At 39.8% G+C, this 24,858-nt stretch overlaps 1 protein-coding gene and 1 long non-coding RNA gene across 3 annotated transcripts in view; one reads left to right on the forward strand and one right to left on the reverse strand.

Moving 5' to 3' along the window:
* Nucleotides 1-24,858, forward strand: part of AGBL1 (AGBL carboxypeptidase 1) — a 798,761-nt gene that overhangs the window by 673,823 nt on the left and 100,080 nt on the right. The gene's annotated exons all lie outside the window — the stretch shown is intronic.
* Nucleotides 1-24,858, reverse strand: part of LOC128932496 (uncharacterized) — a 127,237-nt gene that overhangs the window by 33,683 nt on the left and 68,696 nt on the right. Inside the window, exon 3 of one of the 2 annotated variants that reach the window (XR_008482382.2) lies at nucleotides 15,785-23,723. The exons of the other annotated variant lie outside the window; for it this stretch is intronic. This is a non-coding gene — a long non-coding RNA (uncharacterized LOC128932496). Of the gene's footprint in view, nucleotides 1-15,784; nucleotides 23,724-24,858 lie in introns of those variants that run through there. 2 annotated transcript variants of the gene reach the window in all.

Below are 24,858 nucleotides of genomic sequence, written 5' to 3' on the forward strand. Positions count from 1 at the left end.
AGGTTGCAGGGTGGAGGAGAGGGGAGGGGAGGGACAGTGTGGGGGCGGGGAGGATGGGGAGAGATTACACCAGGAAAAATGCATGATGTAAGCAACATGGGGTGGGGGTCGGGGGGATGGAGGCAGCAAACCACCATGGCATACACGTACCTATGTAACAATCCTGCAGGAGGTAGGATGTGCACATGTATACCAGAGCCCAAAATACAAAAAAAAAGGATAATAACCAAACTTAATATTTTCAAATTTAATGCCATCCTCAAGGTACAGAAAGCAGCTTATAGAATTTCCCATTCTTTATAAAAATGGACATTTACTATGGGAGTTAGTAAAGCACTGTAGACTGTCATCCATCCATCTGCCTTTTTCCTCCCAATATGCACACTTTAGATATGAGAAATCTGAGGCTCAAAAATAAATTAACTTGACCAAAAGAATATTTAGGGAAGATTGGTATAAGTCTAGACATATGAACCAGTGAATTAGAAATGATAATACAGTTTTAACCCACACGTCTATGGTCTGTTGTTTTTTGACAAGAGTTCCAAGACCATTCAGTAGGGAAAGAACAGTCTTCAACAAATGGTTCAAGACAACTTACAAAAGAATGAATTTGGACCCTACCTCACACCATTTACAAAACTTAACACAAAATGAATCACAGACTGAAGAGCTAGAACTATATGCCTCTTAGAAGAAAACATAGGCAAAAATCTTCATGACCTTAGATTTCATAATTGTTTTTAAAATATGATATCAGAAGCACAAGTGACAAAAGAAGAAAATAGATAACTTGGACTTGATCAAAATTAAAAACTGTTGTTTATCACAGGAAACGATCAAGAAAGTAAAAACACAACCCACAAAATGGAAGAAAATATTTGCAAATCATATGTGTGATAATAGTCTAGTATCTAGAATATGCAATTCAACAACAAAAAGACAACCCAATTAAAAATTACAAACATCTTAAATAGAATTTCTCTGAAGAAGGTATATAAATGGTCAACAAGTATATGAAAAGATGCCACCATCACTGGTCATTAGAGAAATGCAAATTAAAATCACCATAGAATACCTCTGAATGCACATTAAGATGACCATAATACAAAACATGGAAAGTAACCAGCGTTCGTGAGGTTACGGAGAAATTAGAATGTTAATACATTGCCGGTGCAAATGTAAAATGGTGTATCCAATGTGGAAAGAAGTTTGGCAGTTCTTCAAACAGTTAAACATAAAATTGCCACATGATACAACAATTCCACACCTGGGAATATCCCCAACGAATGGAAAACATATGTCCAAACAAAACGTATACGAGAATATTCCTAACAGTACTATTTGCAGTAGCCAAATAGTGAAAACAACTGAAATGTCTATCAACGGATGAAAGGATAAATAGAATGTGGTGTATCTATACAGCAGAATATTATTCAGTAACATAAAGGAATGAAGTACTGATAAATGCTACAACGCAGGTGAACCTCAAAAACATTATGCTAAGTGAAAGAAGCCAATCAGAAAAGGTCACACATAGGATGACTCTATTTTTATGAAATGGCCAAAACAGGCAAATCCATAGAGTCAGAAAGCAGATTAGTGATTGCCAGGGGCTAGAAGAAAGAGGCAATGGGGAGTAATCACTTAATTGGTACAGGGTTTCTCTTTAGGGTAATGATGTTCTAGAATTAGATTGTGGTGGATAATTGCAAAACATTGTGAATGCAATAAAAGCCACTGATTGTACACAGTGCTTTACAATGATTAAAATGGAGAATTTTACAATATGTGTGTTTTACTTTAATGAAAGACCAAAACATGCGGGTCTCAGGTTTACTACTTCTACATCGGTGCACTTTTCCCCAACCCGTGTTCAGTGGTGTTCTGAAAGTGGATAGCCCTTAGATATATACCTCATAACTATCCTTATGGCAGAAATATTTTGCTTATTTCATAGGTAGCTGGATGAAAGTAACATTAGTCTTTTAGTCAAAAGCACAGTGCTGTATACAAGCAATGAAACAACTAGTTTCATATTTTTTCTAGTTATGTAGAGAAAGTCCCAAAGTGGACACGATGGACTGTGTCAACACATCATAGGAAGTTCCTAATTAGAAGGCCACCTGGGGGGACCAGCACTTGTCAAGAGCAAGAAAATTGCCAAAGGGGGAAAATAATAGACCCCGCACCCTGGGTAATAATCAATTAAACAGCTTCAGGCTCAGGGCCATCTGCCAAAGGTCAGCTGAAAAGGATGGCTATCAAAATTTGAAACTGAATCTCCATGGCTCTGAGGGCTATAAGGCCCAGCCCTGGCACTTCGGCTGCAATTGGAATCCTCAGCTTTGATTGCCAGATCGTCAATTTCCATTGACTGTCTGCTCATGCTTGGATCCCTGCATGGTGAAAGGGAGACATGGGGATAGACAAATCGCTGCCTGGACGGAGGCTGATGGGTGGAGCCCTGTTGTTATATCTGACAGCCAATCTTTTATAAAGCCTTCTGGGAATAAAGGGGGGGACTGGAATTTTGTGGAACACTCAGAAATGCTCGTCCTTGAAATAATGTCATTGGGACCATTCCTGGAGGCTGCTGTTACCTGGGCTGGGAGCATGACTCTGCAATTGCTTGTTTGAGACTTATATCCAGTGTGATGTTCAGGAGTTCAGCCCTCCTATCTGAGAGACACTGCCCTTCCTCATCTAGCTCCTCAGTATAGGCATCTGACTAGTAAACACCTTGCTTTCTGCTTATCTTTTTTTTTTTTTTTTTTTTTTTTTTTTTGAGACAGAGAGAGTAAACGCTTTGCTTTCTGCTTGATTTTTTTTTTTAACCCAGGCTGGAGTGCAGTGGCGAGATCTTGGCTCACCGCAACCTCCACCTCCTGGGTTCAAGCAATTCTCCTGCCTCAGCCTCCCAAGTAGCTGGGATTACAGGTGCCCACGACCATGCCCAGCTAATTTTTTGTATTTTTCTTTTTTTTTTAGTAGAGAGAGTTTCACCACATTGGCCAGGCTGGTCTCAAACTCCTGAACTCAGGTGATCCACCCGCCTCAGCCTCCTAAAGTGCTAGGATAATAGGTATGAGCCACCACATCTGGCTGGTTTCTGCTTGATCTTATAGCCCAGAAGGCACACAAGAAGAAAGCACCAGATTGGCTTCCTGGAGACATGGCACCTCAGTTTCACTGCGTCAAGAAACCAGCATGTGTACGCCAGGCACTTAGGCTATGCAGCAATCTTCTTACATGTATCAACCAAGTAAAGGTTTACATCTACTCTATGAGACACCCATTGGTACTATTATCACCATGCTCAAATGCATAAACTTGGGTCCAGATGAATGAGAGATTTTCTCAAGGTCATATAAAAAATTAACTGCTAGTACCAGCATTCTCTTCTCATTCTTTCTGATACAAAGACCTCATTTGTTCCACGTCACACTGGGGAAAGTGAAGAGATGAGTTGGATGAGTAGACATCTGGTCTGTCAGAAAAGTAAACGTTATTGGGCTTTGAACATAATACACTCTGTCCTTTCATTTCTGTCATAAAGGATTGTCCCTAAGCCTCAAAAGCACACAGGTAAACTCTCTGAAACCTGAAGTAGTTGGTCTCAATGTATCCTTTGGCCTCAAACAAGTTCAAGGGTCAAAGATAAAAATTGTATCACTTGCTTCTTGGATGCCACAGTCCAAAATACTTCTGACCAAATGTAAGTCACACCCAGGATGTGACAAGAATCCTTAATAACGGCCCAAGATTTACCTGTGCCTTTAGAGTTCTGCAGTCATTCTGGTTCATACCAGTTAGAAGCTCATGCAACACTGAAATGACTGTTTGGTTTTAGAGCAATGGTCCGCAAACTCTGGCACAAGGGTGAAATCCAGTCCTCCATCTGCTTTTGTAAATAAAATGTTATTGGAACATAGCCACACCCACCTATTTGCATATTGTCTGTAACTGCTTTTGCTCTACAAGGCAGAGTTAACTATTTTAATCAGAGACTGTGTAGTCCACAAAGTGACACTGTTTGGCTCTTTATATAAAAATGGTTTCAAGCCCTGTTTTGAGTTGGAAAGAAAGGGCTTTCTCACTACAAAGTTTATTTCTCAGAATCAACCAGAATGAACTGTCCTGGGCTGAGGTTGCCGGGCCAACTCTAAGAGGTGGTGCAGTGGTACAGAACAGGGACTCTGAACATGAGACAACCTTGAGTTCAAATTGTAACATACATCTGGCTGTGCACTCAGAAAAGTCACTTAATATGAGTTTCCTCGTCTGTGAAGTGCCCATTCGAATTCTGACCTTGCAGGATCTTTGAAGATTGAATTGGATGGGATATTTGTAGCACCTTGCCCAGTGTCAGGCATGTATAGTTCTTACTCCATGATAGTTTATATGTGATTCTCAAAAGACTGCATCCCCACACCATGAAGACCTCAGTTTAGCTGACATTTTGTGGGTACACACACTGGCTCTCACTATCCCTGGGCTAGTCCAGCACGACAGTGACTTTACATCTCAGTGACAAGTGGCCCACAGCAGGCTGTGTCTTCATGTTCTAAGAATAGGATGGAAAAGCATGGTCATTTCAAAAAAGGAGCAGAACCCTCTCTTCTTTCTCTTCCCTGGTTTGTCTTTCTTAAGCCAGAACTTGTTATCCTTCAGGCATCTCAACTTTCTCACCCTGAGAAATAAAAAGAATGCACCAGGCAATTGCTAATTGCTGCTAGCTCTCTCCCCATTGATCCCTCCATTTAGCTCAAACATCTCAGATTACTGAGTGATCCTTCCAGCTAATAATCACAGTTGAGACAGGTCAGGACAAAGAGGCCCTGCTTAAATATTTCTATGGAAGAATGACAGAGTGTATGCAGAAAAAAAACAAAACAAAACAGGTACAAATGCATTTCAAGAGGCAAGGACATTCAAGTTAAGAGTTTTGCAGCATATTTAAAGCCTGGGGCGGGGATGGTGGGGAGGTGACTTATCAGCAAAAGAGAGGGAAGGTCTTGGACTAACCTGCAAAGGGAAGGAAGTCAGTGGGGGTGGAGGCCTTAGGATAAGATCAGACATTTGATATGAGGTAAAATTACTTCTTTTTTTGGATACGGCCTTTTTGTCAAATGACATGCTGCTAATGTATCTGTCAGGGTTTTAGTTTAATAGAAAGAGATTGATTAAGGGCAATTAGTTACAGAATGTCTTAGAGGTTCATTGCAGCTAAAGCTTGCGTGCTGCCCAGGAGAAATGCCCAACCACTGGGTACAAATGTTCCAATTGAAATCCAGGGACTGTCACTGTAGTCCCTTGGTACCCATTAGACTGCAAACCACGGAATAGAATTTCAATTGCAATTTGTACAGGAAAACACAACAAAACAACCAATTCCACCACATTTACCTTTTCCTTCAAAATCCTGAGCCACAGAGGTGGCTTGGTAGCAGTCAGATGACCCCTGGAACCCTGACTGCTAAGGAGTCTGGGAAATTTAGACTTTAATTCTCCAGCTTTAAGTGAGCTGGGACACATGCTGCAAAGGTGTTGGGATAGGGTTAGGTGAATCAGTCTATACTGTCTGCATCTTAAGGATTATGTAAACTAATTACATGGGATTGTTTAAAGTGTCTGTTTATGTTAAGAGTACCCTCCATCCCTGGACATTCTTAGAAATTTGAATTCAGAAGACTCTGCTTTCCTTTGTTGCTCAGATTGGTTAGTAACCCATTGAATGAGCCACTACTCTGTGATAGCAATGAACTAGACACTTTACCTGGCATAATTTACTTTCTTAACAACTATGTTTGATAAATATTATTTATTTTAACTTTCCTCTTGGAAACTGGGAGACAGACAAACTAAGTAACTTGTCCTGTTAATACCACATACATGCTGTGTAGTATGTCTGGATACCCAGGACTGGCAATTAGATCTGCTAGGTTGAGAAGCCCAGAGTCCCATATTTTTAGAGAGCCTGAAGTACCCACAATCGGGAGATTAAATACTCAATTGTGGGTGGTGGAGTTTCTGTTGTTGTTGTCTGTTTCTGTTTATTATTGCTGGAAGTGAACCTCCTGAATGTGGAGACTTTGACTTGAGGATTTGGGGAAGAAGCTGCTTTGCTTGGGCAACCTTCATTTGGCATTCTGGGGAAAATTTAAATAAAACAACAAATGTATTTGTCTGAGGTGAGTCTTCTTTTTGGAAATATCTTTCTTTAATACCAGGGCATTTTGTTAGCACTCAGTGTCTAGGTAGGAATCAGCTTCCAGATTCAGAGTCCTATCTCTAGCATGGCAGTTTTCTCTGGTTCCTTTAGTTTGTATCTGAATGCAACTGTAATTCTCTAGGGCCACGTGTTGTGGGCAGAAATCTTCAGGCAGTTTTTTTCTCTAGTATTAAATAATTCTTTTCTTGATTTCTTGAAAAATGCATGAGCACAGAGAAATTGCCCTTGCAAGGTGTGGGCGAATAGGGTGGGTGTTAAGAGATGAATGCAGACTAAGCAGGTGCCAAGAGGCAACATTCTCTTCTTTGCATTGGAATACTTAATGCATGGTTGTTCCACATTTATTTCTTAACACTCCTTCTCACTTGTTTTCAGAGTAGCTCATCCTATTTAAAAAATGGCATCTGATATTGCAATGGAGTTATGTAAACTCTAGAATTCTTGCACTAGGGTGTCTGACAGCTCTAGGAAGTTGGGGAAATTGAATAAATAATTTAAATTTCACTTCTATGTTTTTGTTGACTTTGGACAAAAAAAAGAACCCTCCCCTAACATCTTCATTTGACTCCATAAGCCATTTTGAAATTCTTAGCTGAAAATTGCTAGGGAATTGCACATAAAACTAATCATTACCTTGTAATGAAATCGTTCTGCAAGTTACTGCTTAATAATACTTGAAGTCATCAAAAAGTTCAAAGATTAATTACCATGTAACTGACAGTGTTTAGATCGGAAAATTAAGGTTCCAGTGAAGAACCGAAAAATATCCGTATAATTACCCAGGTATAAAATGCAGCTTAATACACTCTGGAATCTGGGCTTTTCAAAATAGCAGGTCCCTTTTGAGAGCATCAAGTGGCTTTTCATTACTTGTCATTATTCTCATTTTTCATCATACAGCAGCCGACAATATCATGCTTGTTTACTAATATGTATCTAATGGCTACTTTCCCTTTAGCAAAAAACACCTGCACCACCATGAAATAATTAGAAACGCATCATTTGATAGGATATTATTGTTTTTGTCATAGATCCTCACAATTATCCAACACATCATATTTATACATATGATTTTGGGACATATTTTTAAGGTGTAGGTTGCAGAAAGCATGATATAAAACTACAAAATGTTTGATGCCATGTAAAGAGAAGTTTGAGTTGACTAATTCATATTAGGATATTCAGACGTATTTGTGTCTTTTCATCCTTTTTATATCCTTGCAAATGGTACATCTTAAAAGACAAGTGAGGGAAAAAAGCCCGGAATTTCTTTTAGAAGCGTCTAGGACAGAAGGAAATCAGAAATATGGAACCTAGGAATCCTCTTTCCATAAGTCTATTTAGTGTTCAATGCTTTCCCTTACGTATTTCCAAGTACCTTTCTCACTTTGCATAACTGGTTTACAAATTTGTCTTAGAAAACTGGCCTCTTATGTTTTTAGGAGATTTTTAAAAGTAAGACATAATTTAAAAACTGAATTTGGCAAGCGGTGCTAAGTTCAAGCATGAGCCATATGCTAGCAAGCAACCACCACCTGGCAAGTTCATTGCAGAACAGTTTTGGGATGCTGTATATCCTGTTTGAAAATATTTGCTTTAATATGTTCTACCTGAAGAAAAGAAGGTTATTTGCAAAGGCAGAAATGCAGAATAAAGGAATGGATACTGGCCCAAAAAGAAGAGCTGAGCTATCTGATTGAAGACAATGACTTCTTATCAGAAGCAGCAGTTGCTGAGTCAGGTTATATAGCAGGTGACATTTTAAGGGGTGAGATGAGTGAAATACCAACTAAAGATTAGTGTTGGGAAACTTTTTTAAAGCAAATTTCTCCAACAAAAGGTCACTGAGTTTGAAATAGGTGTCTCTTCTTAGTACATCTTTGACTTCAGACAAAAAAAACCCCTCAAACTTCTATGTGTAACACTTCTTTAGGATCCATCCTCAAAATAATCCTTACACTCACCATCTTACAGCTTCAAACATTGCCTTCTTGTAGTAGCAACCATCATGGTTCCTTTAGTTCTTTACATTTCTCTTCTAAATTCTATCAGGGAGCAAAACACTTTCTTGGACAAATGTTGAGGAGAAGCAGAAAAGAGAATATGCATGATTTTCCTTAGCTTATAACTGTTGATGATTACATCAATGTATATATAAAAGCCTTCTTAAAAACCCCTCAGGAACTCCCTCATGTCCTGCTCTTCTGTGCCTGCTACTTACTATGTTGCTTCATGATGAGGGACTTCTAGCTTATTAATATTTTATCTGCCCACGAACCCTGATCCTCATTCATGTTAACAACACACTTTATTTCCCTTTGTGAGATATTACCTACTTCTGTGAAGTCTCATAATGGAAGGTACTACATTCCCAAGAACTTCTCTTGGCATATATCTATCTGTATCTGTGTCTGTCTTTATAACTATCTATCTAGATTTGTTTCACCTTCAACATAGAGATAACTATATCTAGGTTTTCTTTTTTTTAACTTCAACATGGAGATCTCTCCAGCACAGTACAGATTTAGTCTTTACTGATACATTTTACATGAAGATTTCAGGGGAGTTGTGATTAAACTAGTTGGAATTCTCTGAAGAAAAGCAAGAATGAGAAAATAGACAAGATCATTGCTGTGGTTATTACATGTGCCCTCTGGAGAGAGCTGCCAGGGAACCTGGAGATCTCAGAGACTGAAAGAAAATGGGAGTCAGAATCTGGTCAGTTTATGCTAAAGATGAGAAATGAGCAAGCCCTGCCAACGACTTATGGATGCTATTATACTTAGGAAGAATTAAACTTTATATCCTTTGGAGACTAAACAGCTCCCTAGGTGGTGGGAATAAATCTTGAAAACATTTTTGATGATGGTTAGGGATTTAAGTTTGCTGAGTTCTTTTTGTGGCCGTACAGGGAGACTAAGTTTATGAGTCTCCCTGAATGATTCCATATAGAGAAACAGTAGGCAGCATTTTATTTTTCAGGTTTGACTCACCAGCTCTCAAATTTGAATTTTTTTTTTAGACTTTAGATTATTATTCCCATTCTCAAATGAGCCCGATGCTTTCTAATGAGGTTTCCATTTTTTTTCAGTTTCAGTAGATGCATTGTAGTATTCATGATGGCAGGGAATATGTCTACCTGATTCACCACTGTCACCCCGGTCCCTAGCACAAAGCCTGGCACTTGGAAGGGACTCACGTATTTATTACCTGATTCATTTCCAGTGGACAAATTTCCAAGTTTCATCATGCATCTGTTCCAAAAATCACAGAGTAGAACCATGTTGCAGTGCTGGAGAACTCAATGTGGTAATATCATTCCACCCTCTTTATTTTTAGTCCAACATATACTTAATATGTAATATATTAAATATGTTTACTTAACACATAGAAACAGAGACAATCAAGAGATTCAGTTTCTGTATCTAAGAGGAAACTGGAAATATGCATATCATTGCTTCTAACCTCACTGTCCAGTAATGTGTGGGACATATAAACAAACAGGAAATCTCAATATTGTGCTCTAAAAGCAGTGCATGGAACTACTTAACATAAAGGTGAGATGAACGTGGACTATAAGCATTTGTGTTCAGACGGATGTGGGTTTAAACTGTGGCTCAGTCATCCACTAATTATTATAATTGCAATTGTCCCTTAACCTTTCTGTGCTCCAATTTCTTTATCTACAAAAAGAAGATATAAGACACTAAGTCTTATAAGCTTTTCATGACATAAGATATGTAAGAAGCAAATAAATATGTTTGACCCATTATTTGGACGTTATTAACCATTATTCCAAAATCAGAGAGAGTTTCCCTAAGGAAGTGAGGGTTCTTTTGTATTTACCTCATAGGAAACACCATCCAAATGAGGAGCCATCGTATGGTGAGGAATTTAGATTTGTTTCATAAGGAGCATCATGTGGATCAGTGATATGGTTTGGCTCTGTGTCTTCACCCAAATCTCATCTTGAATTCTAATCCCCACGTGTTGAAAGAGGGAGGTGACTGGATCATGTGGGTGGTTTCTCTCATGCTATTCTTGGGATAGGAGTGAGTTCTTATGAGATCTGATGGTTTTATAAGCATCTGGCATTTCCCTTGCTCATGCTCTTCTCTCTCCTGCTGCCATGTGAAGAAAGTCCTTGCTTCCCCTTCCCCTTCTGCCATGAGTGTAAGTTTCCTGAGGCCTCTTCAGCCATGTGGAACTGTGAGCCAACTGAAGCTCTTTCCTTTAAAAATTATACAGTCTTAGTTATTTCTTTATAGCAGTGTGAAAACAAACTAATACAAACACTGATATGTATATCAATCAGTATTTACCCTGCCTCCTTTCAGAAAAAGGTAGGAGTTAACCCTGGCATCTCATGGGTGATCCATTTAAATCATGTCAGATTATTTCCATCTCTCCCTTGAGTTTTACCTCATCTTATGTCAATTTGGAATCTACTAAATGATGTGGCAATATCACTGTTGCTTCTTGGTAAGGACAAAATTCATCCTAAAGGTCTTGAAGGAAAGGGACTGGGAAGGATATAGTGCAGTGGTCCTCAACCAGGGCTATGGTATGCAAGAGACATTTGACAACGTCTGGAAACGTTTTGGGTTGTCACAACTGGGGGCAAGGGTGGAGGATGCTTCTGGCATCTAGTGGGTAGAGACCACAGAGGCTGCTGAAGATCCTACAATTCACAGGTCAGACCCTCACGATAAAGAATTACTTGGCTTATTATAGTATGGACTTGCTTATAACAAGCCGGTTATCTAATGGTTTGGTGAGTAGATTTCGGGAAAGAGACATGAAAAAAACCAATCCCTAAGAAACCCGAGTATGGGCTAGAAGACAGAGGGATCATGGGAAGTGACAAACTCCAGCCCCATGGTATTTAACATTAAAAGTAAATATTAAAGGTGTGGGAACAAGCACCATAAATTTAACAGAAATTCGTTTAAACATTCATGAATCTGAGAAAGAGGGAAGGAGACTTCCATCTGTTAAGTGCATGTTCTCTGACAAGCTTTGGACATATCTCATGTTAATTATCATTAGAAAAGACTTCAGATGAGTAGCATTACTTACTGTTGTGAAATTTGGGTTCCTAAACATACAGCTGGTTAATGACACAATCAGAATTTAATACAGAACTTTCTGAAGCATTTCTAATTCATCATGTTTTCTCCTTAGCTGGTTCTCCATTTCAAGCCAATGGTGAAGCCAGAAACATAACAAAAAAACCCAAATCAAAAATAATAACAACAACAAATCTGGCCTCGGGAAAAATGCAAAACAGAAGGAAGCAAAGCCAAATGTGAATGCTAAGCATGTGTCCTGATTGCAATTTAGCGTGACCCTAAACTGCAGGACAAGCAATGCCAGTTCTCTTGGCTCTGGCCCAAGACACACCTCAAAAACCCAGACATACTGTTTCCTCCTGCACAGAAATAGCTATATCACTATTCCTGGGGAAGGTATAATGAAGGATGGGAAATGTAGGTGGAGGGTGAGGCCCTGAGTTTTTTGTTTTTTTTTTTTTCGAGGCAGAGTTTCACTCTTGTTACCCAGGCTGGAGTGCAATGGTGCAATCTCGGCTCACCGCAACCACCGCCTCCTGGGTTCAAGCAATTCTCCTGCCCCAGCCTCCTTAGTAGCTGGGATTACAGACACGTGCCACCATGCCCAGCTAATTTTTTGTATTTTTGGTAGAGATGGGGTTTCACTATGTTGACCAGGATGGTCTCGATCTCTTGACCTCGTGATCCACCCACCTCGGCCTCCCAAAGTGCTGGGATTACAGGCTTGAGCCACCGTGCCCGGCCGGCCCTGAGTTTTTACGTCTGCATATAAGGGAAGCCCTAGCAGATTTTAATGTCTAAATACCAAAGGTTATTTGGAAGAAATGTTTTCCAAACTCATTATCTGCAAAGAAAAGAAGCATCAGCAGCCAGAAACTGTGGAATATAAGTCAGGATCTCAAAGCTAAGGTAGGAAAAGTTTAGATCAGCCAACGAGAGAGATGATGTTCAGACAGAGCCATCAGGGAGTGAGCAGGGTCCCATGGGAAAGGCTGAAGGACTCCCAGTGCCAAGTTTCTAGTGCATATTGGATAAAGTAATTGCAAAGAACTCAAGTGGTCTTTTCTGGCCCTAGGAGATAATTGGTTAGCTGAGCAGAGCTGTCTCACCCATGGGCCAATGACAAATTATAACAATCCATTATTTTTTCAAAAAGGAGAAAAGTAGGTTTTTTCTTCTTTTTTTTCCCTATTGCTCAAAATGAATTATATGTCTGTAAGTAGCATCAGACAAATAGACCCTAGAGGCTGAAGTTTTCTGTTGACACATAGATAGTGACTTAACTGAACAAGGGCGGTGCAAGACTCTCCTCTGTGAATTCTTCCAGCACGCCACGAGACTTTCTGCCAGAATCTTGTTCCTCTGCCCACTGTACTGACTGCTCAACACTACCACTTGGTGTGAGATGAGAGTTCCTCAGTACTGAGAACTCAGCATCCAGCCCTCTCTGCTGAGCCTTCCAACAAGGGAGCTGGTTAGAATGTGTAGGACTCTGTGGTGTAGACACGCGCACAATAGGAAGAGGGCTAGAAATGTATCTCAGGGTGTACGAGATTAGGTATTGCTTGGAATGATTTTAGCTGTTCTGAAGATATGTGGACCTAACATAGCCCCTTGGGGTTGGTGGGACATGCTTGTTGATTTTCTCCCTGTTCTCTGAAATGCCTATTCTCAGCATTTTTCATGTGTAAGAAGTATTTTTTTAAATAAAATGCTAATTTTTCTCTAAATGCACAGGACAGGCATTGACAGGCTTTCTACAACCAACTACAACACACTCAACCATTTACTACCCAGTTGCAATCCCCCAAAGTCTACTCGTACTACAGCTAAGTCCTAATCAGTTTTTGACAGACCTAGTAGAAGCTGGGAAAACCAAAACAATTTACAACACTGCACTTAGCGCTCTGTAACAGCACAAACTCCAGAGAATACTAGTAAAGTCTATGCTGATTTCAGGGGCTCTTTCCCCAGAGACCTTTTCCTGCCAAGAATTCATCAGTGTTCAAGGCCCAGCATATTCCAACTTTGGTCCCACTGATTGGAGGCTTGCTGGGGATTAGGGACTGGAAGGAAAGAAGGGTGGGAAGCCTCCAGAAAACAAAGACATGTTCCAGAAACCTGGAGCCAGCTCTTCCTCCAAGAACAATACATCATCATGCATTTGGGATTCTATGACTCAGATGGTTAGGACATAGATACATTATAGATCAATGAGGTCAAGATGGAAACTGGGATATCTCTACCACTTAGATTGACTCGGCCAGATCTATCTTAAACAGATTGAGAGGGCACAAAAGTCTGAATAAGCAGAGGAAACATGACCTGAGGGGAAAATTAGAGAAATTACTTAAAAAGTGGCTCGGCAAAACTGAAACTCTCAAAGGAAGTATCAAACAGTTAATGCCATATGAAATAATGTGTTCTCAGCCTGGAAATCTCAGGAGATGGACCTCATATGAGCCTTATATTCCACGATGGTGTGGTAGTTTAAGACAAGCAGCTGACTTGTCCAAATTCTGGTTCTAGCACTGACTAGTTATGTGAACTTAAGCAAACTTCTAAACCTCTCCATGCCTTCCCTTCCTAATCTGTAAAATGGGAGTAATACTGTCTCAGAGGGTAGTTATGAAGGTAAATTGAATTAATTTATAGATAAAAGCACTCATATCCATGCTGCTACCTATAAAGTAATATATAAATGCTCATTATTATATATATACATTTATATTTATGTGTAATATATTTATAATTTATATTATAATACACATAATGCATGTAACATACAATATATAATGATTCTTATATGTATAATAAATATTACAGTTAATGACTATTCTATGTTATGTATAATACTTGATGTATAATACATTACATTTTTGTATTATTCTCTATTGGTAACTACGTCTGGGTTGCAGCACTGAACCTAATTTATATTTTATATATACTTTTTTTTCCTTAAAATTTATAACTGCTTTCTAGATTTCCTGAGAAACATTTCAAATAATCTGGCTCAAAACCAGCTCTAACATATACTAGTTGTGGCACTGTGACAAACCTCCCTAAATCCAAGTTTGTCGATCTTGAAAATAGGGGTAGATAAAGATTTAAGTAAGATGGAACAGAGCTGCTCAGCCAGTGTGCCATTCATTAGTTACACGTAAGCCAAACAGTGAGCACTTTAGCCTTGCAAATAGACAGCCGGGGTCTGGGTTAATTGGGGCTCTTGCCTGGCTGCCTCTGACCATAAGTGTCCTTTTACTCCAGTGTGCCCTACAAATACTATTTTCTCTGGGTTCATAATAATAATTTTAAAAAGCCTGTTGGAGAGAACTGAAAAAGACATTGCATTGGAAGCACTGAGTACCAGACATGGTACATAGCAAGTACACCAAAAACACTGACTTTCGTGGTTGCTGATGGCAATGGTGGCAGGAGAAGGAAGACGAGAGGGAACAGAACTATTTTGTGTGTGTGTGTGTGTGTGCTGTCATTGTTTTGTTTCTTTACAAAAGTGGAATTGGAAGCCGTCATAATATTACTACTTTAAATATAGAGGCCATGCAGCCTATGGGTATGGTGTATCTACCTTTGAAGCCCCGATTATGGTGGAAAGTGTGTTGACTTTGGAGCCATGAAGAGTAGGGTGACCAGCTGGCCCAGTTTCCTGGAATTGAGGTGGTTTCTGGGTAATGGGATTTTCTGTGCCTGGACGTGGATCCTCACTCTGAAATGTGACGTGGCCTCTCTGAATTACATTTTCCTATTGTCAAGCAGGAAAAGCAAATCCTGACTTGTAGCACTTTTGTTATCAAATAAAAAATGTTCATACAGTATGTGAGAGATAATGTAAGTAAAACAAGTGTTATAGCTGCTCTGTTCTACCCATTCCACCCTCCAGTTAGCAGCATCAGAGTGTGAATATAAGCCTCACACTTGGTCGTTGCATAAACATGGGCAAGCTGTGGGAAACTTCAGAGCTTCGATTTTATCATCTGTAAAATAAGAATCATAATACCAACCTTGCTAGGGGAGGATTAAATTAAAAAAGAAAAGTACTCCATAGGAGCAATTATTAGATGTGATTTCCCTCCTGTCTCTCCCTTTATTTTTTTCTGCTAGTAAATTTTCAATCCATAAATCATATACAGAATGACCGTTTCAAAAAATAAGGCTTCTAAACTGTGGCTAGCCCCTGGTATTCTCCATGCTTCTTAGTAGACAGAATCTTAGCAGTGGTGCTTCTCCATGCTACCCATGCCTTTCCTGCAGAGAAGATGGTGTTCTTTATACGGCATTTGCACAAACTTCAAAAAACAGCTTTCAGAAACAGGAGCTGACCAAGATTTTACTAGCATGTCATTGACTTGACATAACAAATAAATTATTGTATCTAAATCTCATTAATTTTCCTTCATCTTTTATAATGTCCCATAGGAACTGAATGAGAAATATAAAAATGGCTATAAACCTCTTCCACATCTGCTAAGATGAAAAGCTGATTTTTACTCTGTTTTTTGAATTTTCTCTCCTTCTCTTCAGTCTTTCCTTCCTCCCCTTCCTCCTTCTTTTCTTTTCTCCCTCACTTCTTTCTTTCCTTCTTTCCTGTCCATTATTTCTTTAGTTGCTTCCATTCTTATCTGGATCATGGTTTCTTTCTTTTTTTTTTTTTTGAGATGGAGTTTCACTCTTGTTACCCAGGGTGGAGTGCAATGGTGCAATCTCGGCTCACCACAATCTCTGCCTCCTGGGTTCAAGCAATTCTCCTGCCTCAGCCTCCTGAGTAGCTGGAATTACAGGCATGCGCCACCATGCCCAGCTAATTTTTTGTATTTTTAGTAGAGATGGGGTTTCACTATGTTGACCAGGATGGTCTCGATCTCTTGACCTCGTGATCCACCCACCTCAGCCTCCCAAAGTGCTGGGATTACAGGCGTGAGCTACTGCGCCCGGCTGATCATGGTTTCTTCAACTGCTCGCAATTCTTTTTGACTTCACTTTTAGTTCTCTCTCTCCTTTCTTTATCATTGGCAATCATGGATGGATTTTCTCTTTATTTCTGGATAATTTGTTCAGTTATAAACTCAATAACTATTTATTAGCACTCCTGACTGACAATGTGAGAGATACTGATGAATGGAAAAAGATGGAATACCATGGCCTCTTTCATAACATACCATTCTTTAGCAATACAATTTTATATGAATATCTAAAGAAGGAGAGGCTTGCTATGTACATTGTCTCATTCCATTCCCCACAATAAAGGATTAGAAAGAAAAAATTAACTTGCCTAAAGTCACTGACTAGACAGTGACAGATTCATAATTCAATACAAGACCTGTTTCACTGAAGCATAGTGATTCATTCTCATTTGAATGTGCACTGAAATAATTTCTGCAGCTCTTCTTGTTTTTCTATTTTTATTACTGGTTACTTAAAAGTTTTTACTACCAAAGTCTTCCCTAGACAAATATGAGGTTAGGAAAGTCTTACTTTGATGATTCCTTCTACCCCCAAAAGTCCCTGTCCTTAGCTATTCATACTTCCCGTATATATATATATATATATACAAACACACACACACACACATACATGAGGGGGGTGAGGGGTGTGTGAGTGTGTGTATGTATGCTGAGCCATTCCATAACCAAGATTCTTTTTCTCCTATGAAACTATCTGGTACTTGTTCCATTCCTTTACATCCATGTCCTCTGAAACACATGACTTGATATACTAGCCCTGTTGTCTGGTACTTGTTCCATTCCTTTACATCCATGTCCTCTGAAACACATGACTTGATATACTAGCCCTGTGTCCTAACTTGTGAGTGGGCATTAGTGTTAGTACTACTTTATTAGCTGGAACATTCTGGTGACATTGCCTTAATTCAGGAGGGTAGGGGTTGAGAAATGCAGGCAGTCCTTGGAATTAAGGGAAGATTTTGTCAAGTTGGGGAACTTCCAATCATATTGGGTTATTTTCTAGAGACACGTAGTTCTATTTACTTAAAAGAACAACATCTAAGAGCCCGTTCATCTATACTGTTTTGGTAGAGCACAAGTTTTCAATGTAATGTTGAAGTTCAGGCCATCCAGGAAAGACTGAAAAGTTTCTGAGGGGACAAGCAGGTCTGGATCTGGCTTTGAGTTTTCTTGATATGAGTTTCATATGCCATTTGGCTGATAAAAGCTCTGTTGGATCATTAGCTTTTTAATAGGATAAATAATTACCTCTAACACAAAAATATTTGGAATGGAAACATTTGGTTCCAGATTTTTAAAAAATCCCATTAAAACACTACATTAATTCATCCCTGGGTTCACTGCATCTCAAAGTGAGAGATTTGGCTACCTTGGTCAGTATGCCTCAAAGAAGTTTAAAAGTGGGAAGGTTTTGTACAAACAACAACAAAAACAACACTAATAACAACAAAACCCCCATCAGTCTTCCTGTCCTCAGGACTAAGTAGTTTTTAGTTCTGCTTCAATGAGTGAGAGAGGGAAAGACAAGCACACAGCCTCTGGAATATAACCTTCTTGGGGGTTTGGTTCAAAGCTCTCCCTTTTGAGTGAGTAGGGGCTTCCTGATCTGTCATTTAGCTACAACATGACCAAATATTTCCTTGCCTGTCTGCAACACACAGTCTGTAGGAAGAACAACCCTTTCACCTTCTAGGTCCAAAGATGTGAAATTGCCTATCACTCTCTCTTCCTCTGCTCCTTGACATGCAGTTTTCTTCTTGCCATTTTTCTCTAAACCCTATTAATGAGCACCTCTGAAAGGCCCCATTACTGAGAATATTTAAAGTATGACAGGATAATACACTAGGAAATATACTGTGGGGAATATTATAGTCCTGGCAGGACTAAATGACCTAAAGTCGTCTCAGTCTCCAGTGTTTCTTTGATTAATTAACCCCATTTCTCAGAATCCATGAGTTCAGAGTCCTCTCTGTACTGAAGCTTGTGCAGGGCCAGTGCAGAGGGAGATTTTTTTCCACCTCTGGTGTGCTTTCTTTGCCTTAATATTGTCCTTACTCTTAAAGTTTAGCTTTTGTCTCTACAACATTCATAAACTCGCTCAAGGCGTATGATTGTGCTTCAAGTATGGACTAGACACAGTGCATGGTGCTGGTAAGAACAAAATATGGAGCAAGACCTGGACCTCACCTCAAGCAGCTCTCAGGACTGGAGGGGATATTGTTCACTAGGAGGCCTTGTGGATACGCAGAGGAGGAAGTGCTTTGCTTTGCCGACAGTCGCAGAGGAATAGCACATGAGACAAGTCTTAAGGGATTGGTTATTGTTTGAGAAGCAGATGGACCAAGGAAGATTACTAGAGACAGAAGGAAGATGATGTACAAATATGTAGATCATTCTTACCCATTTATTGGAGCTGAGGGCATTCAGTATGTCTAGAATATGAGAGTCAAGTGAAGTGGTGGAAAAGAATGAACATCAAGACCAGCTAAATAAAGAAATGTCACATACAATATGCCAAGGAACTCAGTCTTCTTCCTGTTGGTAGTGGGGGACCATCAGAAATGTTTTAGCAGAGCTAAATTTTTAAAAGATCACTCTGGTATAATAAAAGGATAGAACGCGGAGGAGGATGAAAGATGGGAGAACAGTCAGAAGGCTACTGGAAAAGTTCAGATATAAGCTAACCTAGAGTAGTAAGATCTGGGCCTGTGGATGTGACCACAGTTCTTTCTGGAGACATGTCTCTCTCCTGGCCTTATAATTTGTTTTTTTATTTAAAAGTAAAAACAATTCTCTATTCCCAATGTTCCAACAGGCTTTCTTTGCTCTTCCTGGCCCTGTGTAAGGAGCTCTCCCAGCTTCCCTGTTTTATTTAATTGTAGTTGAATATTTAAGACTATGATACCTCTATCAATCAGCAATTTTGGAATAATCTTAGTTTCCTAGGATTTTAGAGGGCTCAGTCCCAAATTCCAAGATACCTGAAATACCATTGCAAATGCAACAGCAAAAAGAAGTTACATTTTGATGTGTGACAAGGGTTGTGAGTGAGTCTTAAACTGACACGGGTTAAATTTGGAAGGGGTTATAAAAACCCAAGTCAACCTTTGGGTTTAGAACCCACTTCATATCTACTATACATTAATTCATTTTAACTGGCTATACCCATGTTCAAGGTGCACTCCAAGATTCAGTTTCTTCAACTGTGAAAAGCAGAGAAAAATGCCAATCTCAACTTTGAGATCAATCAACATTTAAGAACACACTTTGTAAACTTTAAAGTACTGTCAGATTCAATGGTTTTGGTTATAATTTGTAAAGGTAAGTAACTGATTAGAGACAGAGTCAAGATGAAAACTCTCCTGATATCCATCCTAGCCTAGAATGACAATTTGTCCACTGATTTTTTATTTTTAATATTTTCCTCTATACACTTTACTTAGTTTCAAAAAGAATTGAGCCTGAATGCCTTCTTTTCTTATAGCAAACTAAGTCATGTTTGTGGGTGTATAAAACATTATACTGTCTCCCTAATTCTGATACCCCAATATGGTATTTAGAATAATTCAGTCAAGCCATGGACTGCAATTTAATTTAGAAGAATTTACAAAGAAAAAAAGGACTTGACAACTTGCTTCTTTAAAGTGACTAATAGACTTCTCAACAAAATAACCAATGGAGTTCTTAAATTAAAAAAAAAAAAAAACAGTAAAACAGAAAAACAGTTTTGATGCCGAAGCTCCATCACAAGCTTCTTGAATCAGGATGTCCTGTATTTCCCTTAATGATTGACCCCCAAGACATGAAATTAGCTAACTTGATAGCAGTGATTCTGGTATGTGCTTAGGTGGAGAGTTGGCCCCTACAACCTCTGACAGGTAGGTTCATAGAGTACAATAGATCTGCAGGGCACACAGATCCCCCTGCCCTATGTTTCGCCTCACAGCCGCTCTTCCATGCACTGCTGGAAATGCGCAGCATGCAGACCCATTCAGACCTGCAGTCATCACCCATGTTATACTGCACTATGTTAGAGTAAAAAAATGAATGAACACAATTGCTGCTTATAAGGCATTCTAAGAGTATGCATGGCAGGTAAAGAAGAAAACCTAATGTGAGTATAATAGTTGCATATGCCAAAGTCCATATTAAAGGAGACTTTTTTTTTTTTTTCATTGGAGGGGAGCAGGAAGAAAAGACTTTACAGGGGAGGAAAGTTATGGACAGAATTTAAAGAATGAGTGAGAAATGTCCAAGAGGAAGAAAGTGGGTCAAGCTAGTGGAAATGGGCAGCAGGTAGTGGGTGGGGGATGAGAGAAGGAAGGAAGATATTCTGGGAAGAGGAGGGAGTGCATACAAGGGTCATGAAACTTCCTTGAACACACGAGACCTTCAGGGTGATGGGAGTAATAATGGGTCACACCTGTCCTGTGAGGATGGAGTGGCCTCAGTGGATGTGGATGGAGAAGCCAGCAGGGGCCAGTCCAAAGGGCCTTGGGTGCAATGCTATGGAGCTCTGCTGCGCTATTCCCAGTACACAGCATGGTTCTCCATTCTCATTTTCCTAATGATATTTTAAAAAAAATACACATCTAAACTCAAGTGAAGAAATATTCCCAACAACATTTCTGAGCCAGAAGAGACGTTCTGACAAAAGTGCTTCTATCACATTCTCTTCTGTTGTCCTCTTGTAAGAAGAGTCATGTATGTTCTCTGGAACATTCTTTTCCTGTCTTCCAAAGCAGAAACTCTGTCGTTTCCTATGCTGTCTTTCAAAGAGGACAGCACTAAAAGCTGTTATCCTAATGCTTTTGTCCTTCATCCCTCTCAGGCCAACGCACACATCCTCTGGGATCCTCACCTGGCTCTCATTTCTTATGGGTGGCAACATCATTGTTCTAAGACCTGTTAATACTGAAATAAGCTCAGAGTCAGTTACAGGGCAGGGAATAACAATCTAGAGAGAGTTCTTGTAACAAATGGGTAGGAAATTCAGGGCTAGTCAAACCACATAGCATGCAGGACTGAGCTCCAGTTTCAGAGAAAATTAGTAATCTTACTAGAGATATGACACCATCAATCCAAATCCTATGATCTTTGCACCTGCTATAAGATCTAGGGAGAAGCAAGACTTCTTTTTCCACCTGGAATTGGCCCTGAAGCCTGAGTGGACATGAATAGAGACCAGACTTAGGACTGTGAAACTGAGTCTAGGTCACTGTCTTACCTGGCAGCTGCTCTGGTCTGCATTGGCTAATGGCCTGGGAAGCCAGATGCTTTAAACCAGGGGTCCCCAACCCCTGGGCCATCGACTAGCACTGGTCTGGTCCATGGCCTGTTAAAAAGCAGGCCACAGAGCAGGAGATGAGCAGCAAGTGAGCGAGCATTACCACGTGAGCTCTGCCTCCTGTCAGATCAGCAGCAGCACTGGAGTCTCATAGAAGTACGAGCCCCATTGTGAATTTTGTGTGTGAGGGATCTAGGTTGAACACTCCTTGTGAGAATGTAATGCCTGATGATCTGAGGTGGAACAACTGAATCCCAAAACCATTCCCTCCACTCTACCGTCTGTGGAAAAATTTGTCTTCCATGAAACCAGTCTCTGGTGCCAAAAAGGTTGGGGACTGTTTTTTAGACTGATGCATAGGGATTGGGTGGCCGGGCAGAGACTGAACCCACAGAGCATGGGCACAATGAACCTTGACTGTTACTGTGTCACAGATTTACACAAAAGCTTGCTCACAAAAGCATCCAGGTCACAGAAACACATTCTCCGAATCTCAAAAGGGATAGTTCCCATATTCCAGAAGGTAGAAAGGAGTGGAAGAGGATAAAGTGTTACTTAGAGTAAGAGTTGGGACTCTAAAGTCTGGGTGATCTGGTTCAAATGATTCTATGATCAAAGTTAATTTCTAAATCCTACATAGAGTAGTCAGATAACTGTGTTTTTTTTTAAATGTGGCAGTTGACCACCAATGTAAATCTAAGGAAAGAATTATGGGACAGCATAATATAATATTTTGTGTGCCAGTAAATAGGTGACCGTTGTTTGAGAGGTAATTGACTGAGGAACTGCCTTATAGTTTAATCTCCCCACAGAAATGACCTAAGTACTTGGACCCAGCAGAATTTGAAGAAGTCTTTATGCATTAGATAATTTAGGAGATATTTTTAACTTTTACTCATTTACTTTTAAAATCGGGGATATTTAAAGTTAATAGGTTGCCAGAATTGGGCGAGTTGGCTCACATCAGTAAACAGGGATTTATAGCGTCCACTACCAGTTTCTAGCATGGTCTTGGTATTGTCTGCAAAACATTGTAAGACATTCCTTCCTACTGCAGGGAATGGGGTAAAAATGTGTGTAGGAGAGATTAAAGAGATCCATCAACTCTGGCAAAATGTTCATATTTAGAAAGTCATGAAAACTTAAGAAGTTGGTCAGAATCACCAGATTGATGAAAAATGCACATTACCAGGAGTTATTGAAGGAATGCACTGTGCTTTTAAGATTAATTGGAGCCAAGAGGAAATCCAAGCACCCAGGTGATGAGTAGTATAGTTCTGGTTTTGGTGAATTCAGTTTGTGGACTGGGAGGAGATGAGACATCTCCAATCTTTGTGATATACTTAGAGAAAAGCAAAATCCCAACTCTTGCTCCAAGTACCATTTCATCCCCTTCCCCTCTTCTTCTACTTTCCAGAATATGGAGACTATGAATCACCTTCAAAGTGTTTAAAGGTGATTCCAGAATTTTAAAACAAAAACAGAACATTTACAGCAATAGAGATTTTCCTAAAGGATGCTGCTTTGGGGGAGGAAATGGGGGAAGCACAAAGTTCGTCGTTCATGCTTTACACCTGTTGAGTCTGAGGTGGTAGTAAGTGCAACAAGCAAATATTTCAAGTCCTGGTGAGTAGTTTGTGTTTTCAGCCAGAAATATGGGATAAGGACACAGGAAGAAGGTAAGGCAGAAAGATGGATAAGAGGTGTCAGTTAAAGCCATAATAAGAATGAGGTCTTCCAGAGGAATTAAAGAAAGGACACATTATAAAAGCCTGAGAACTGGGGAACACCCACCTATAGGACAGGAGGAAAAATGTGTAGTTGCAAATAGAATGGCGAGGTCTTATTCACAAAGGTAAAAGGACCAAGAGAGCTTTCTATCATATCAGAGAAGTCAAGATAAAGAGAAAGTGAAGGAGGCGGGTGGCCAGCTGGGATACACTGCAGAATAGTAAGGAGGCCTGCAGGCCAAGAAAAGACACATTTGCACCAGGCTGTTTCCTTTCCGTGCCAAGATTCTTTAATGCCATTGTGACTCTCAAAAAGGCAGGTCAGTTGACAGGTGACATCGACACCAAAGAAATATCAGGAGGATCGGTTAAAAGGAAATAGAAGCACAGTTGTAGAACATTCATCTGGAAGTTTGGCTGTGAAGAGAAGGTGACAGGTAAAAATGGTGAGTAGGATCATTTAAAAATCATTTCAGGATGAGAAAAAATACCTTATCTGAAAGCAATTCAGTTGAGGGGAAAAATCTGGAGATACTAAAATGGAAAGGTATAGTGAAAAAGACACACAAAAAATCCCTGACGAGGCAGAGAGAAGACTTGGTACGACTGGGAAACTGACCCCCTCTGAGGTCAGTGACCAGAAGAGATAAGTGGCTGTAAATGACAATCATGTCATCTTACCTTTGAAAATACTTCTTAGAAAACTATAAATGTAGTATACATGTAGTTCTTTACCTAAGTATTTTTTTCTTAGGTCATTAAGTCTTCACCGTCACTGTGTAAGAAAGGCATTATCACATTGATCTTACATTATATAAAGGAAGTCTCAGAGCAGGTTAGGAAATAATTCAAGATCCCATACACCGGGTACTCCTGAGTTAGGACAAGATCTCAGATCTCCTAAGCCTAAAACTTAAGGCATGGCACTTCGGGAGGTCGAGGTGGGTGAATCTCCTGAGGTCAGGAGCTGGAGACCAGCCTGACAAACATGGTGAAACTTTGTCTCTACTAAAACATACCAAAAAATAAGCCACGCACTGTGGCAACTGGCTGTAATCCCAGCTACATGGGAGGCTGAGACAGGAGAATCATTTGAACCCAGGAGGCAGAGGTTGCAGTGAGCCAAGATTGTGCCACTGCACTCCAGCCTGGGCAACAAGAGCAAAACTTCCTCTCAGACAAACAAACGAACAAACAAACTTAAGGCATGGGCCAAGACAAAACTGCTCATCACATTTGTCTACACCAGTGTTGGAATAGGACCAAAGAAGATGACAGCAATGCTGTGTCTTGTAGTCTCAAAGTATCATATAAAGCGAGTGTGTATGTGTCTGTGAGAGACAGTCAGCAGACAGAGAGAGTTCTGGGAGATGGTATGAGTTGAATTGTAGTCTTCCAAAAGATATGTTCAAAAGCCCTGATTCCTGCTCTCTGTGAAAGTGTGTTTATTTGAAAACAGGGTCTTGGCAGATGTAATTGAGATGTTATTTAAGATGTTAGTTTAGATGAGGTCATACTGGAGTAAAAGCAGGCCCTTGATCTAATGTAACTG

This window comes from Callithrix jacchus, chromosome 6 (genome assembly GCF_049354715.1).
Source record: "Callithrix jacchus isolate 240 chromosome 6, calJac240_pri, whole genome shotgun sequence".
In the NCBI taxonomy this organism is placed as follows: domain Eukaryota; kingdom Metazoa; phylum Chordata; class Mammalia; order Primates; family Cebidae; genus Callithrix; species Callithrix jacchus.